Source organism: Anolis carolinensis, unplaced genomic scaffold (assembly GCF_035594765.1).
Source record: "Anolis carolinensis isolate JA03-04 unplaced genomic scaffold, rAnoCar3.1.pri scaffold_9, whole genome shotgun sequence".
Lineage (NCBI taxonomy): Eukaryota > Metazoa > Chordata > Lepidosauria > Squamata > Dactyloidae > Anolis > Anolis carolinensis.
The window spans coordinates 11,053,346-11,072,322 of NW_026943820.1; positions in this window are offsets into that span (position 1 = coordinate 11,053,346).

The window sequence follows — 18,977 nt, forward strand, 5'->3', positions numbered from 1 at the left end:
CAGACACAAATAATTTACTATTACTTTAAGTCCTAAAGGACAGGCAGGAAAACTGTGAAAAATCACTCCAGCCATACTTAATTTTAATTATTCTTTTAAATCAGATAAAAGCCTGAAGTTAAATTCTCATAATTAAATAGAAATTAAAAGTTTCTAAAAGCCTTCTTTTTTTCAACTCCAATTTTAAATGCAAATGATAGTTCAGGAGGACAGAGTTTCACCCCTTAAAAAAACCCACCATGGAATCATATATACTTCAACAAAACTTAAGAATGGTAGTTAATAGGGGCTAGGGTTGGGGAAATGTATGTATTTATTTTTGCATTGTTTACATCCTTCATTAAATGACTTCAGAACATTTTCAACCAGGACAAAATTAATTTGCTCCTGTTTGTTCTTCTCCTTTTCTTCCTCCTTCTTCCTCCTTCTTCTCTTGTGCTCCATCATAATTTCTGTCTTACGGTGACCCTCAAGTGAAGTTCTTATGGGATATTCTTGGAAATATTTGTTTGAGGGAGTTTTCCATTGCCTTCTTCTCATGATAGATTGTGACTTTATTAAGGCTGAATCTATACCTGACAAAATAATCCAAATGCAGTTCTTAGTGAACTGCTACAAAGCTGCACCGGATATACCATGGGAGGTCCATACATATTGACATGGAAGCATCCCAAAACTGTTTTCTTTAACCAAATGGTCAATTTGGTTAAGATCATATCAACATTGGTAGCCTCTTCTTCAACTGTCACCATTTTGCCATCTGAAAGAATCTCTTATGCAGAACTTTGCTGTTGTCGTGACTTCAGCCATTCATGTAGAATCACAGAAAAGTTGCAAGAGACCACAATGGTCATCCAATCCAATGCCATGCCATGAACATATAATCAAAGCATTCCTGACAGATAGCCTTCCATCCTCTGCTTTAAAACTTCCAGAGAAGGAGACACCACCACACTTGGAGGCAGCATATTCCATGGCCAAACATCTCTTACAATACGGGAGTAGGGATGTGCAACTCAACAAAAACCCATCCCGTTTTCAGTCCCATTTCAGTCCCCCATTCTATTTATTGGGAAGTTCCTGAAATTGGGAGGGGGATTCTGTTTTCATTGGTGCCAATAAGCGGGTTTCTCTATCATTTGTAGGCCTATCAGCATGAAACTCGCTGTACTTGTAGGCCACACGTACAACTGCATGCCCGCTAAGTTTCAGAACATTTCACCAATCCACTCATTTTTTGAGGGAAAATTTAACATGTTTTTACTATAACATTAAAAATCAATCAATAAATTTATTGATTAGCCCTTAGGCCATATGACAATAATAACATTAAAAACCACAAGAAGGGGTTCTGGGAATTGAAGTCCCAAGTGCTCAAGAGGTAATGGGGCCGGGCTGTGGCGCAGGCTGTAGAGCAGCTGCAATAAATCACTCTGACCATGAGGTCATGAGTTCGAGGCCAGCCCCTGGCGGGGTGAGCACCCGTCAATTAAAAATAAAAAAATAGCCCCTGCTCGTTGCTGACCTAGCAACCCGAAAGATAGTTGCATCTATCAAGTAGGAAATATGGTACCACTTATAAAAAAAAGTGGGGAGGCAAGTTTAACTAATTTACGACCTGGAATGAGGAAGTGCCGTCAGAGTGGATAATGAAGCAGCTGCTCCCCCCTGTGGCCAGAATCGAACATCCCCTCAGGAGAAGGTTAAATTGCCTCTGTGTCTGTCTGTCTCGGTCTCTGTTTGATGTGTTTATGGGCATTGAATGTTTGCCCTATGTGTGTATAATGTGATCCGCCCTGAGTCCCCTTCGGGGTGAGAAGGGCAGAATATAAATACTGTAAACAAACAAACAAATAAATAAATAATGGACACAGTCAACCAGGTCTATGATTGGCTAAGAAAGAAAGTCAGAAACACAGAGAGAGCAATGCCTCAACTCTCATCATGCCACAGGAATGAGCACAGAGGCTCCTTCAATGCTTGTGCTGCACAAAGTGCTGCTTATTTATTTTGTGTCAAAAGCATTGCATAATAAATAAGTTTAAAAGCGATAAAATAAAGGAATCACAAACAGCTAAATAGTTTTGGACCAAAAGCGGGCAACAGCAACCGCATTGTCCGTAGCTTTAAACAAGTCCTCCTCCGTGCATGAGGCACGGCATTGTGGGCAAGCATACATATGCGGAGTTGTTTGCTCTGCTCCACAGTCACACAAGGTGGAGGATTCCTCCAGGTAGTGCCACCTTGCCAGGTTGTCTTTACTCTGCTTCTGAGTCTGTTTAGGGACTTCCAAGTTGCCCATTCTTGGTTTGCCCCTGGAGGAAGACCCTCATGGGGGGCATCCAGTTGGGACTGCCTGGTTTAGCTGCCCAGAGGGACACCCTTGCTGTTGCTGGGGGGACATCAAGAGGAGTGGTGGTTCTAATGAAGCTTTTCTTTGATTTGAGTCTACTGGGAGGGTGCTTAGAGTCATGCAGTGGGTGGCTTTCACAATGTTCGATCTTATTTCTCTCATCGTTAGCAGCAACTTCCCGTCACACATCGGAGGGCGGGGGGGGGGGCAATGCCAGCTAGCTTATAGAGTTTATCAACAGGTGTAGGTTTAAGGCATGCTGCGACTATTCTACATGTTTCGTTCAGTGCTGGGCATGGGCAGACTTGTGCCAGACAGGACAGGCGTACTCAGCAGTTGAGAAAGACAAGGCCAGGGCTGATGTTCTTATTACTTGTGGGTCTGCACCCCATGCACTGCCAGTAAGTTTCCACAGGGTGTTATTGCGTGCAGCTACTTTGTGCTTGGTGTTCATGCAGTGTTTCCTATATGTTAGTGTTGGGTCTGAGGTGACACCAAGATATTTAGGATGGAAACAGTGTTCGAGCTCTTGGCCTTCCCAAGTAACTTTCAATTTCCTGTTGGCTTCATTGGTTACGTAGGTGGAAAGCACACACTTGTGTCTTGGCAAGGTTAGGCTTCAGGTGGTTATCTTTGTGGTAGCTGGAGAGCTCTTTCAAGGCATTAGTGAGCTGGTTTTCAAATGTTTCAAAATCACTGAGAAAGTGAGCTCCCATTTGCCTCAAGTGGGTGCTGGGGGGGGCATTCAGGAGGGGATGGATGCCAGGGAAGAAAGAAGAGGAGGAACTGTAGCTTGCGTGATTTGTGAGGCTGCCCACATGCTACCTCTGCCTCAGGAAGAGTGCCGCTCAGCCCCATTAGCCTCCATTAGCCAAAAAGATCTGGCTGCTGTGATCCATATTAGCCAAAATTTCGACTGCCTCCCGCCAGCCTTGTTTTCATGAATTCGGCACTCGAATCCCCTGAACCCGGTACACCAAAACAATATCATGCACAACCCTATCAGGGAGTTCTTCCTAATGTTTCAATGGAATCTGTTTTCCTATATTTTGAATCCAGTCACCCTATTGTCATTGATCACATGGCTGGGTGTCCCATTGTAACCTTACCAAAAGTGTGGCCACCAGCAATCCTCTGTCATGGAGATTCTTTTGACTGGCGAAAGAGAAGTGGGTCTTTTAGATGTATGGACACTGGATCATTCCAGATTCAGCCTCATCCAGTTGTCCACATGTCAAAATACAGAGTCACTCCAGAGCTCATATTTACTTTATTTCTGTACATAGAGAGAGAGGAGGAGGAAGAGAGATGCTATTGAAAATGAAACACTGTGGCAAGTCTGAATCCCTGAGGACTTCTGTGGGACACACAGAGTACCAAAATGTTCTCCCTCTCAAAAAAGAAAAACTATCACAACCCAAACATAGACAAAAGTCCTCTTTAGAGATTCTTTCACACTATACAGTTACAGCATTCTGATTTCACTTCTGATGGCCATGGCTGATATTCTAAATGCCCTAAAGTTACTAGATCCTATCTGACCTTGGAAGCTAAACAGGGTCATCCCTGGTTCATACTTGGATGGAAAACCACAAACAAATATGAGGCATCATTATATTTCAGGGAAAGGCAACACCACGTCTAATTATTCCTTGCTCAAGAAAACCTTTAAAAATCCAGAGTTACCATCGGTCAACAGGCAACTTGAAGACACATGTGAATGTACATATAAGGTTTTAGAGCTCTCTGGCTCTAGTTATACCTCTCTAAACATCAAATCCCAACATACAGAGGGAGAAAGAGGACAATAGAGCCATGTCAGCAAACCTGGAATTATAGCATTTAAATTGTTTCACATGAAAAGGCTTTAAGTGTTGAAGCCAAGTAAATGTTTCAAGCTTAAATAATACAAAGAAAGCTCTTAACATCTTTTTAAAAGTCAGTTTTTGGTCCTAGAGATTTTAGGAGATGCATTTCATTCTTTTAAAGGGGCTGAGAGACACAAACACAGTTTTAGGGTACCTCAGGGCCCCAGGGCTGTTCTTTCCCCACCCATTTTATAGTTCAAAGTGCCAAGATGAGCAGCGGGAATCAATGACGTGTGTATGTACATAACGCTCAGGCAGATGATGTTAAAGCAAAACTAACTTGACACCCAGATATAGACGTGCAATTGCCTCAAGCCCACGGGCTGGTGGAGATCAAATGCATCAAATCGGCTCCTATGCTGCGTTGCCAGTAATGAGTGTTTAATAAAGTTGCCTCATTTTGACGAGGAAATGAGAAATCCAGAGGCAGAAGACGTTGCTCATTAAATAGCTGGGCCAAAGTTTAGGACTCCTTTGACCCGAAGGAACATAGGAAAGGGTCTCTTATCAAGTCAGTATTGTCTATTTTGACTGGCAGTGGACAGCTTTCCAGGATCTTGAGCTGAGTTTTTCATCATCTGAGTCTGATAGGGGTTGAGTTTGGAAATAAATTATATTTGTTCACTTTGGCCAAAACTGCTATCTCTCTTTCAATGGTAACTGTGTTTTCTATGTAAGTACAGTGTTCTTTCACTTATTGTGGGGGTTACGTTCCAGGACCACCCGCAATAAGTGAAAATCCACGAAGTAGGGTCACTATATTTATTTTAATATTTATACATTATTTTAGTAGTTATACACTATTTTAAGTCTTTATCAACCAACTGTGTGTTGATAAATAGCCTCCTTCTCCTACCGTTGCCGCTTGGGCTTCTTTTCTCTCCCTTTGGCTTTTCCTTCCTCCCTTAGACTGTAAATTGTAATTTTTTTATGATTTATAATAGTCTTTCAGAGTTTATAGAAAAACCGTGAAACAGTGAATCTGCAAAAAGTGAACTGCGAAGTAGTGAGGGAATACTGTAGTGCCTTCTGAGGCTTCACCTGAACTTTGAAGGAGCTATCCAAGGTTCTGGACGTATTTTGGAAATAGGTTTCAGCACCTTACTTACTTACTTACTTACTTACTTACTTACAGTATTTATATTCCGCCCTTCTCACCCCGAAGGGGACTCAGGGCGGATCACATTATATACATATAGGGCAAACATTCAATGCCCATATACACATAGAACAGAGACAGAGACAGACACAGAGGTAATTTAACCTTCTCCTGAGGGGATGTTCGATTCTGGCCACAGGGGGGAGCAGCTGCTTCATCATCCACTGTGACGGCACTTCCTCATTCCAACATCATAAATTATTTATATATGCCTCCCCACTTTATAAGTGGTACCTTATTTCCTACTTGATAGATGCAACTATCTTTCGGGTTGCTAGGTCAGCAACGAGCAGGGGCTGTTTTTTATTTTTTAATTGGCGGGTGCTCACCCCGCCACAGGCTGGCCTCAAACTCATGACCTCATGGTCAGGGTGACTTATTGCAGCAGGCTGCTCACCAGCCTGCGCCACAGCCCAGCCCCCTTGGTAACTAAGTTCCAAAACCTTAGGTGACGTGTTGTATTTTAATTTAACACCAAAATAATACCAGCATCAGTCCAACTAACTTTTTACCAAAATAGGTTCCACAACCCTGATGGGACCACAAGGTCTTTTGCAAGTTGAATAGGTACACATAATCCCCTGCAAACAAAAATATGTATCATTTGTAGATAAACAGCTCTCAAATGCCTTTTCAGATGAATCAAAGGACCACAAATGTCATTTCCTTCTCTAACAAATCCGACATCTTAAATTGACAATCCAAGGTGGGTGAATTAGGTATGTCTGCCCCATAGCCAACCATCATACCAGTTAAATGAAGACTAGATCAATAGATGCTTACAATTAACCCTCTCTAACTGCCCTCTCTGATTCTTTATGGACAGGACCCATTGACTTTTTTCTTTTTCTAAATGCAACAGCTGAATAAAGCTGAACAACGACCCATTTGCTTTTATAGAAGGAATCAAAATACTTTCTGTCGATGTGATAGGTTTCATCAGGGTGGACTGCTAAGGTTGATTGTTCTGCTGGAAACCATTACGTACAAAAGATGTCTATTTGGCTCTTTAACCTGCCTTTACTTTTTCCCTTCCAAAATAATCAGGAGATGTTCCAAGGTTGTCGATGTGATTTGACAAGTGTTATATTTGGTACGGCAGATAAAGATGCAACCTCCGGGGGTGCCATTTTGAACCCCTCAAGTGGCAAAATCTTATCCTTTGTACACAGATATCTAATGTGGAGAATGGTAGTGTAGAAGTGAATCATGGGTTTCCAGCCAGGCTGTGAAGGAAACGGATAAGGAATGCAGAAAAGTTGCTCAGGACTGTGGTCTATGAGTATGATGACAATGATGATGACAACAACAGGGTTGGGCAATTCCTTATATTCTACCAAGATATAATTTTTTTAAAAAATATTTTTTATTTGGCACGGAATCAGAGAACTTGGGATGCAAGGAGAAGAACAGAAAAGTCCTTCAAAGCTAGATAGGTAGATATAGATATCACCCAAGAATAATAGCATCATAGAGTTGAGAGGAAGTACAAGGACCATCTAGTCCAACCCAATTCTAACAAGAAGGAATACATTGTTCCCTCACCTATTGCGTGGGTTAGGTTCCAGGACCATCCGCAATAAGTGAAAATCTGCAAAGTAGGGGCACTATATTTATTTTAATATTTATACATTATTTTAGTAGTTATACACTATTTTAAGTCTTTATCAACCAATCGTGTGTTGATAAATTACCTCCTTCTCCTCCCGTTGCCACTTGGGCTCCTTTTTTCTCCCGTCAGCTTCTCCTTCCTCCCTTCTTTAGGCTGTAAATTGTAATTTTTTATGATTTTTAATAGTCTTTTAGAGTTTATTGAAAAACCGCGAAATAGCTAATCTGCAAAAAGTGAACCGCGAAGTAGTGAGGGAACACTGTACACAATTAAAACACTCCCGAAATATAGCCATCCAATCTCTTTTTAAAAAACCTCCAAAGAAGACTTCTCCACCACACTCCAAGGTACCATCAGAAAGGCCTTCCTTCCTTCCTTCCTTCCTTCCTTCCTTCCTTCCTTCCTTCCTTCCTTCCTTCCTTCCTTCCTTCCTATTTTTGGGTTGAAGTCAACTGGATGGGAGTTAACACAGCAACACATGTTACACTTCCACCCTCCTCCAGCTACCTATTTTTCTCATTTGTGAGTGTTCATTATCCGGCATATCTACAAATATGGATATACAATCACTGAAAGCCTCCCCAGTGGTGTTAGGCATGAGAACAGCTATTCCAGCTTCCATAGTTCCATCACATTTAGACGTTTTATGGTGAATACATTTTCTTTGCAAAGTAATGATGATTGGCATGCATGAGTGAAAAAGGCAAGATGCCTCTTCTTTCAATTGCAATGCCATGTTTAAAAAATGCCATTCTAGACTAATTACAGCGTGTTACTTAAGAGGGCCGCTGACTGATTAATAATGTTCTGGAGTGCTTTTCTTTTCTTCCTTCTACTGCCAGATGGAGCGTCGTAGATTAGTCTCCGCTGCATAATCAGTGCGCACAGAGTTGAAAATGCTACTGAATATTGCCTACCCTGAACTGACCTGCTTTGAGGAACCTTGTGCAACAAAAACCAGGTTTTGCAAGTCAGGGTCTCCTTCCCCTATTTGTCTTTTATGAACTGACAGATGTAGTTTACCCTTTGTTGTTGTTGCTGCTGCTGTTGTTTTTAAAAATGGTGTTTGAAAATGCCAAATGTATATGTGTATATTATAGACATGGTAGGGGAAGTTCTTTTCAAATTTCAAAAAGATACATTGAGGACTTTAAAGGAAACTGATGGCCCCATGCAAAGTTGGCATCAAAGACTGCTTTGGCTAGTAAATATTAGTGTTGTGCATGATTCCATTTTTCAATACGGGCTGTGGATGATTCGGCACTTCCAGACCTCGGATTGCCCTTAACGGCATGGGCGGCCAGGCAATTTTTTTTTCGGTTGCAACAAAACACACAGCAGCTGAAAACGTCTGATTTCAGTTTCGTTCAACTACACATGGAGCACGGAGTGGAGCCCTGCTGCCTGAGAAGAGTTACCTATTTGACTCTTGTATTTTTTTGTGACTTCTCTGTGTGTGTGTTTCTTCTCTCATGCAAGAAGCCTGAGCCCACCATATATACGAGGTTTATCCAGAAAGTAGATTACGTTTTGGAATTAAAAATGAACAAAGTATAGGAGAAAACATTTACCATATGCAGTTGAAAGCCACGACCAAATACCACTTCTCAACATAGTCGCCATTCAAATCTAGGCACTTATCATAGCGATGAATGAGCTTGGCAATTCCTCCCCCACAAAACTCTGCCGCTTGCGTCCTCAATGCAGCATTGTGGTGACGGTGTGCAGCTGTGGGAAGGGGTGACCGGCTGGTTGAGGACGCAGGCGGCAGAGTTTTGTGGGGAAGGAGTTGCCAAGCTCATTCATCGCTATGATAAGAGCCTAGATTTGAACGGCGACTATGTTGAGAAGTGGTATTTGGGTGTGGCTTTCAACTGCATATAGTAAATGTTTTCTCCTATACTTTGTTCATTTTTTATTCCAAAGCATAATCTACTTTCTGGATAACATATATATATATATATATATATATATATATATATATATATATGAACATAATAATAATAAGGTGTGGCCATGGTGTGGGTTGCTGCTGGGTCAAGTGGGCAGGCTTTCCAGGGAGTGAAAGCAGAAGGAGAGGGTGAGGTACTGCTGAATCCCCATCAGTTCTTTTCACAGTATACCCTTTTGGGTTTTATCTTAAGAATTTCCTAAAAATCAGTAGATGACCCAAATGTTCTGAAACTTGGTGGGCTTGCAGTGGCAAATGTGTCCTCCAAGTGTGGCCATTTTTGTCCCTATAGCCCAAAAATGGCAGAAAGGAGAGCCTGAGAAGTTCCCCCGTTGCCGCCAATACGTCAGATCTTCCCAGAGTGAAAATGGATTTTCCGGCAGCTGGATCAAAAAAACAGCCTTTTGCCCTCTCAGGAAGCTCCTGAAAATATGGAACAGGGACACCTAAAACCAGACACCAAAAATAGAACGGGGTTTACTCAAAATGCACACCCCTAGTAAATATCCAAAGTTCTCTCTACTACTGACTAATAGCTCCTGTTGCTTCTTTGCTTGGCAAATGTGAGTAGCTCCTGGCAATAGGACAGCTTTCCTAGAATTGGAGGATACTCCAAAAGCATCCAGTCCAACCCCATTCTACAACACAAGAATGAACAATCCAAGCCTGAATTCAGGAGGCTCCCAAAAATGGATTGGGGAGAGGGCACCAAAATCCGGCCACTGAAAATGGCATGGGGTTTAACTGAATTGCACACCCCTATTTGATATTATTTGATATTATTACTGTTGTATAAACCTTTGTTTTAACTTCTGTTTTATCATCTTCTTGTGTTTTAAACTGTGTATATTATTAATGTATTTGCGCTGTTACTTTTGTAACATTGTGAGCCGCCCCGAGTCCCCACGGGGAGATGGTGGTGGGGTATAAATAAAGTGTTATTATTATTATTATTATTTCTAAATGCTGGCTGAGATCTTTTGGCACGGCACCCAGTGTGCCCATCACCACCGGGACCACCTGCACTGGTTTCTGCCAGAGTCTTTGAAGTTCAATCTTGAGGTCCTGACAGCAGCTGAGTTTTTCCTGTTGTTTTTCATCAATGCGACTGTCACCTGGGATGGCAACATCAATGATCCAAACCTTTTTCTTTTCCACAACTGTGATGTCTGGTGTGTTGTGTTCCAGAACTTTGTCAGTCTGGATTCGGAAGTCCCACAGTATCTTTGCGTGCTCATTTTCCAAGACTTTTGCAGGTTTGTGATCCCACCAGTTCTTTACTGCAGGGAGGTGGTACTTGAGGCACATGTTCCAATGAATCATTTGGGCCACATAGTTGTGCCTCTGTTTGTAGTCTGTCTGTGCAATTTTCTTACAGCAGCTGAGGATATGATCAATGGTTTCGTAGGTTTCCTTGCACAGTCTGCATTTTGGGTCATCAGCTGATTTGTTTATATTATTATTATTATTATTATTATTATTATTATTATTATTATTATTATTATTATTTGTCATGGTAAAACCATGAGTCTTGGAGATGGTGAGGAAGGGATCATAGTAGAGTTCTTCCTCAATGCTTGTCAGTGTAAGATCTTGGCTATACAGTGGAAGAAAGCCCTAGTGCAAAAGCTTCCAGGAGCAGCAAATACATGTTTCTACTAAAAATGGGGATAACCTTGTAGCCTCCATATGGCTCACAGGCATTACTTTGTCCAGCTTGCATGCACAAAGGTTCTGTATGCACAACTAGTCAGGAACCTTGCCAAACGCCCTCTGGTTGGGCTGTCCTCCATTCTCCACCTTTCTCACACACTTCTCACAAGTTTTCAGAGCCCACACAGCTGGGATGATATTTAGACTTGCCGTGACAATGAATTAAGGGCAGCAATTAAGAAATCCTGGCAAGAACACCTGTCGGTGGACTGACCCACATCCAGAAGAAGCGCCTAATGACTGCGCATCTAATGATGGGCTCTCTGTAGTGTGAAGGAAAAAGTAGGTTGAACTGCATAAAATGTGGAGAATGCATTCATTACCCACCCGTTTGAACATTTGCCAATTAATCCCTGTCAGCACTAATCTGTGTTGTTGTATTTCTAATGGCAGATGTGTTCGCTAATTCATTAAATAACACCATAAAAATGCAACTGGAAATTTATACAAGCCTTCCCAGACAGAGCAACACAGCCAATGCTTTCTGGAACCGTGAGTTGGGAGGCACCATATCTTCATACGTGGTGAGATGTCACTTTCATTGAGACAAAAATTGGGTGCAGGTCAATTAATATCCAGGAACTGGCTGACTGATGGCCTCAGCTAGGATCATAAAGTCAGGATCATCCAAAACTGTGAAATTTCCAGGCCAAAATTGGACAGCTTGGACTGACACCTTGGTAATGTCATAGGGAGGGACCTGATGATGTCATCATGCAATAAATAGCAACCAAGGGTTGCTTGCAGGTTGTCATTTCAATACAGTGAGACACAAAGAGAATGTGTTTCCCTTATTAGAAACTAATGGAGAAATCTCAACTAAAGAGACGGTTGCCGGATCAAGGTGAAGGAAAGGGATTGTTCCTTCTCACCTGCACAGGAGGGTTGGATAAGGATCTTTTATTCAAATAATGAAAGAAAGAAAGCATACAAATTGCATCAAATTTCCATTTGAGATGGGAATCAATTAAAATTTACATTGGCCATATCTTCATGGCCGAAATAATATAGATTCAGCTGCAGTGGGGGTCCATGGTGGCATCTACACTGTAAAATGAATGCAATTTGACACCACTTTAACTGCCAGAGTTCAATGCAGTGGATTGGGTTGTGGCACAGCTGGTTAGTAGCCAGCTGCAATAAATCATTACTGACCGGGAGATCATGACTTCGAAGCCAGCCCGGGTCAGAGTGAGCTCCTGAACATTAAATAGTCTAGCTTGCTGTTGACCTATGCAGCCTGAAAGACAGCTGCATCTGTCGAGTAGGAAATTTAGGTACCGCATTATGTGGGGAGGACAATTTAACTAATTTATGACACCATAAAAAAAAAACCTTCCAGCAGCGTGTGGAAGTATGAGGAAGTACTCCATCAAGGACTCGGTGTCACAAGTGGACGGTGAAGTGTCATCTCCCCCTATGGCTGGAATCGACCATACCCTCATGAAGCCAGAAGATGGAAAATGTTAAATTGCCTCTGTGTCTGTCTTTATATGTCGTATGTCGCATTGAATTTTTGCCATGTATATGTGCATTGTGATCCACCCCGAGTCCCTTTCGAGGTGAGAAGGGTGGAATATAAATACTGCAAATAAATAAATAAGTAAGTAAATAAATAAATAAATAAATGCTATGGAATCCTTGGACTTGTAGTTTTACAAGGTCTTGCACCTTCTCTGCCATAGACTTCTGGGGACTCATGAAATTACAACTACCAGGATTCCATAGTCTTGAACCATAGTAGTTAGTGTGGTGCCAAACTGCATTCATTCTGCATTAGAGATGCACCCCACATGATGTATGTCTGAATTGTCAGTGGAAGAGCTCCATCCAGAAGTTAATCCAGAACAAGGGGAAATGGGATGTATAGTACTCTATTTGGCCAGAGATTTGGTTGGATGTAAACATATCCTTGTCCCCTGCCATGAACTGATTCCTCGAAACCATGCATCTTTGAATCCTTTCCTGGTTCTGACCAATAAAAAATGGGAGACTTCTTATGGGCATATGTGCTTGCACACAGAGAGAGAGAAAACTGAGAAAATATTGTACATAAGCTCTGTTCCAAAGCCTGAAGATGTATACACTAGAAGCAGGTTGCATTAAAAAAAAACACACCTTATAATCCATTAGAAGCAAGTAATGAAGGGGAAGGATTTATGGGGTGTATAAAATTATACACTGAAGGTTATATGGCCATAGGAGGAGAACACCTTTTTTTAATCGCCACATAAGGTAGGCGATTAATTGCTTTTATGAACGCACGCACTACCCTATTCATTAACATAATAACCTCCTGGAGAATGTGTCCTACGTGCTAATAATATTAATTGCATTGGATTAATGAACAACATAAACATTCTTATAGGCTCCGTAAAGAAAACAGCCCTGTCCCGTATGGAGCGGCACAAAGAGACAGCTGCCATCGAAAGATGTTGCCACTTAACAGTGGTCTTGTAGTTTTAATTTCCTTGCCACTGAAGCCTGCTGAAAAGAGGTTGGATGACAGCCAAGATGTAATAATCAGAAGGTCTGGAAATAAAACTGAAAAGGGCAGAGGACAAGAAGAAGAGGTTGGAGTTTGGTTGGAGCAGTGTATTCATCCAATACGCACCAACCGGTAAGCTTGCCATAGATCCGTACATGGGGAAAAAGATCACCCAGAGTCAAAACATTTGGGAAGTCTCAAGAAACTGGTCTAGCTCAGTGGTTTTAATTCTAGGCTTCTACAAACGTTTTCAAAACTCACAAAAGAAGGTTCAAGCTTCCAGAATATACAGAGCTGAAGACAAAAGCTTCCAGAATGAAGAAATTCACTGGAAAGCACAAACATCCAGAGTATACAGGGCACTTCATTCCACACATTCATGATTGTTCCAGAATTTGGTCTGATCTGTTATCCAGACTAGACAATAGCACTCTCTCCCATTCCCTACATCAGTGGTTCTTAACCTGTGGGTCCCCAAATATTTTGGCGTTCAACCCCCAGAAATCCTAACAGCTCGTAAACTGGCTGGGATTTCTGGTAGTTGTAGGCCAAAACACCTGGGGACCCTCAGGTTGAGAACCACTGTCCTATATTCTTTGGGAGAGGGGGGATTCCAAGAGAGACTGCATGGCCATCTGTCAGGAGTGCTTGGATTGTGTGCTCCTTAGGCCTGTGCGATCAATGAAAAAATGTTTCAATACTCATTACTAGGCATGAGCGATCCATGGGGAAAAATGGTTCAATACTCACTTCTAAAGTAGGGGGCGCTGGCACTTCGTTTCTGAAACTACTTCCAATTTTTGAACCAAAAATTTTGGAACTTTCTGAAAATTCGGAATATTCGGAATTGATTTGTTGATGGCGGATGTGCATGCGCAGTCACGGAAAAAAACAGCGCCCAGGGGGGGACTTTTACAGGGCTCTCCCGCCCTCATTTTTTGAGCTATCCTGATCAAATTTGGTACAGTGGTAGAACACATTCAACCCTGCTAGCTCACCTTCTGTGGGCTTCTGTGGGTTTATCCTCCCTCCACTTTTGCAACCCAGGTTTAAGCGCAGGAAGAGCGGGGAAGATGAAGATCCAGGCTCTCTCCACTTCTGGAAGCCGGTTTAAGAGCCCCTAGAACGCAACCACCCCAAAACGGGATGGGGGATTTCTCTCCTAAATAGCAAAGGTTGGTTGAATTAATCATATATCCAAAGATTTTCCGAAAGTATTTAGAGGCATGGGCACCAACGCTTTGGATCGGAAGGTTAATTCCAAAGTGCCAAACCATCTCAGAAACCCCTTCGGATCTATTTTGAATAACGACTTTATTACGATAAACGAGGTTTTCCAAAGATTCTCCCATCACTACTCATTACTAAATTACAGGGCAGCGGGGGTGGGGGGAGGGCAGAGAATTGTTTCTGAAGTGTTTCTAAAATATCGTTAGGGATCTGTATCATAACTATAATGATAGAACAAATTCTTCATTGCTTTTTATTAAGCAATTGCACAGGGGGATGGAGTCCAACCCCCTTTATTCTGTCAGCTGCAAAAGGCCACCTTACTGGGATCTGCATGCATCATCCGAAAACATATCACACAGTCCTAGATATTTGGGAAGTGTTCGACTTGTGATTTTGTGATACAAAATCCAGCATATCCATCTCGTTTGCTGTGTCATACTATGTCTTTTGTCAATAATAATAATAATAATAATAATAATAATAATAATAATAATAGGAAACCTTCTAGGTAAACTTTGGAGTTACTGCCTCTCAGCTTTGCCTACTTCGCAGGGTTGATTAAACTCTCAACAACCCTCTTACCTCAAAATCCTTTTAGAGAATGAACATGGAGGAGGAGGCAACACAAGGTGTTAAGCAAAATTCTGGGAAATGGAATTTGGAAAGGTGAGGACTCTTGTAGCAGAGAATTCAAAAGGCCCCACCCTAAACTACATTTCCCAGAATTCTGCTCACTTCCGACGTTAAAACACTTGGGTTTCCCCTTTCCAAATTGGAGAAGTTACTGTATATACTCGAGTTTAAGTCTAGTTTTCAGCCCTCTTTTTAAGACTGAAAAAGCCCCCCTCGGCTTATACTCAGGTGAGGGTCCTGGTTGGCTTATATTTAGGTCAACTTATACTCGAGAATATATGGTACATTTATTATTTTTCTCTATTATTATTGGTATTACTACATTTATTATTTTTCTCTATTATTGTTGCTACTATTACATTTATTTTACTCTATTTCATTATTATTATTATTATTAATACATTTATTATTTCACTCTGATCTTATTATTATTATTATTATTATTATTATTGTTATTGCATTTATTATTTTACTCTATCTATTATTACATGTATTATTTTCCTGTATTTATTATTATTATTATTACATGTATTATTTTACTCTATTATTATTAAAAGGATACATAAGCACATTTACATTGAAGAAGATGAGAATAATGATTTGATCAGAGTTGGACAGTCTTATCTTAAATTTGAGCTTTATGTAAATATTCAAAAACATTTAACCTACTGATGCCTCAATTAATGTAATTTTATTGATATCTATTTTTATTTCTGAACTTTACCACCCTCGGCTTATACTGGAGTCAATGTTTTCCCAGTTTTTTTGTGGTAAAATTAGGTGCCTCGTCTTATATTGGGTCGGCTTATACTCGGGTATATTCAGTACTTCTTAAATGGAGGTACTGCATTGTCTCCAGCTTAGCACAGCTTGAGTTTTCCCTCTCCAAGTTGGAGAAGTTACTTTTCAAATGCAGGTGCTGCATTGCCTCCAGCTCAGCAGTGCCAGAGAATTCCAGAGGCCCTGCCCTAAACTACATTTCCCAGAACTATGCTCACTTCCCACATTAAAGCCTCAGTGTGAGTGTGCCTTTCTCTCTCTGGTCCGGTCATGTGTGGAGGGGCTTTTTCCTTGCCCAACCATCCAGCCATGTATTTCTCACTTTGGGGAAAAAGCAGAGCTTCTTCCTCCGCTCTGGCTTCAACATCGTCCTTCTGGGGAACCAAACCCAGCCCGTTTGGCGAAGAAGAGGTGCCTGCAATGGAGACATGGAGCCATTTACAAGAGTTAGAAAACTCATCCAAAAGTCATAGGTCAGTGTTTTGAATCTCAAGCTTTTTTAAATATCACTTCTATCAGAGTAATTACGCAGCACAGCAGTAGTTGGATGGAGTCAGAGGAACGCAGCACAAAGAGACATCCAGAGACTTTGGTAAAACTATATACAAGTTTTACTGTAAGCAGCAAACCAAGACACAAATTGCATTTAAACACTATCAATACACAAATCCCACATTAACAACTTCGTATGTACAAATCTAACAAATTAGATCCAAAAAATGAAATTTTGCACAGCCCTAATGTTACTGCATGTTAGAATAATGTTGGACTGGATGATCCTGGTGTCTTCTTCCAACTCTATAATTTTATGATTCTATGAAAGTATGTATTTGTGGACCAACCTGCATCCCTATAGCTTCACTCTGCTGAAATATATCTCTGAACGATTGCTTTGACATTGCTTCCAGTCCCACTCTGGATCAGGAGGAATAACTAGAGGACAGCCCTTTTCTATCCCCCATTTCAAATGCACCCACTTCCCTTTAAATGGAAAGCAACAGAAGAAGAGATGGTGTTTTGAAATGGAGCAAGGACAGATTCCCTTTGTGAACTGATTTCTGAAATTCAACAGCTCGCCAAATAACTATTTACACTTCAAAATGCGCCTTCCAAAGAAGCTTTGGATCGGAAGAAGGCATAGCAACGATGTTATTTTTTTATTATTGAAATTATTATCGCTTCCATGAAAATGACATTGGCTTCAACACTCTTCCCCTCCCCGTCCCATTTTTTTTAAAAAAAGCTCTTTGACAGTTTTATACAGTGTACAGGGCAATTAAGAGCAATTGCATTGAACTAGCTAAATCATAAAAATGGTTAAGGCCTTTAAGCTGCTCCTCATTAAAACAACTTTCACAACCTCCGAGGGGGAGAAAAATGCTTCCACATTAATAGGCATCTCATAAACACCGAACACACAATAGAGAAGTTGTGGGCAACTTCCTCTGCAGCATGCTAAAATACTTTTTATTCTCCCGGAAAGGAAGATGGCTGGATTGAAAGTTCAAATAGAACGCAAATGAGATGTCATCTGCCAGGATCCCTATGCTTATAGATCACGGAGGAGCATATTACTAAGGTCGGCATTTATTGTGTATTTATTTGCCATATTTATATCCCGTGTTTCTCTCCCTGAGGGGGATTCATAGTGGCATCCCACCAGTGGCATATTCATCCATAAAATTCAATATGTGTCTGTGTATGCCTTTTGGAGCCCTGGTGGCGCAGTGTGTTAAAGCACTGAGCTGCTGAACTTGCAGACCGAAAGGTCCCAGGTTCAAACCCCGGGAGCGGAGTGAGCGCCTGCTGTTAGCTCCAGCTCCTGCCAACCTAGCAGTTCGAAAATATGCCAATTTGAGTAGATCAATAGGTACCGCTCCAGCAGGAAGGTAACAGCACTCCATGCAATCATGCCGGCCACATGACCTTGGAGGTGTCTACGGACAACGCCGGCTCTTCGGCATAGAAATGGAGATGAGCACCAACCCCCAGAGTCAGACATGACTGGACTCAGGGGAAACCTTTACCTTATTCCTTTTGGTCATCATTCTGGAGATTGCCATTTATTTATTTACAGCTCTTTTATCCCGCCTTTCTCAACCCGGGGGGAGAGGGGGCACAAGGTGGCTTCACAACATAGGCAATGCCTTTAAAAAAACACAGTATAATATAAACAACCACACCATTAAAACAATTAAAAGCAATTGAAGCCATACAATAAGTTAAATCACGTGATCCTTAGGCATAGTCCAGGGCCATTCCATAAGTCAGTTACACATCTTCTGTATCTAATTATTGCACTAGATTTGTGAAGGCTTAGTCAAAGGAAGGTCAGGAAGGAGGGAGCTGATCTAATCTCTCTGAGGAGGGAGTTCCATAGCTGAAAAGCCACCACCGAAAAAGCTCTGTCTTTCATCTCTGCCAATCACACCTGCCGTTCATTGGACCAGTTGCAGCTTCCGAACAGTCTTCAAAGGTAACCCCACATAGAGCGCATTGCAGTAATCTATACAGGATGTAACCAGAGCATGGACCACTGTGTCCAAGTCAGACTTCTCAAGGTACGGGTACAATTGGCGCACAAGTTTTAATTGTGCAAAAGCTCCCCTGGCCACCGCCGAAACCTTGGGTTCCAGGCTCAGCGATGAGTCCAGGAGGACTCCCAAGCTGCGAACCTGCGTTTTCTGGGGGAGTGTAACCACGTCTAAGGTAAAGGTAAAGGTTTCCCCTGACGTTAAGTCCAGTCATGTCTGACTCTGGGGGTTGGTGCTAATCTCCATTTCTAAGCCGAAGAGCCGGCATTGTCCATAGACACCTCCAAGGTCATGTGGCTGGCATGACTGCATGGAGCGCCATTACCTTCCCGCTGGAGTGGTACCTATTGATCTACTCACATTGGCATGTTTTTGAACTGCGAGGTTGGCAGAAGCTGGAGCTAACAGCGGCCGCTCCTGCCGCTCCCAGGGTTTGAACCTGGGACCTTTCCATCTGCAAGTTCAGCAGCTCAGCGCTTTAACACACTTCGCCACCGGGGCTCCTTGTAACCACATCTAACACAGGCTAATTTAACAGAATTAATTAATCTAACAGAATGGCTAATTTAGACATTCTCTGACAATTCTGAGGTCCTCCGGGACTATTCCATAGTATACTGGAACCAAAAGTCAAGTCATTAAATGGCTTTCAG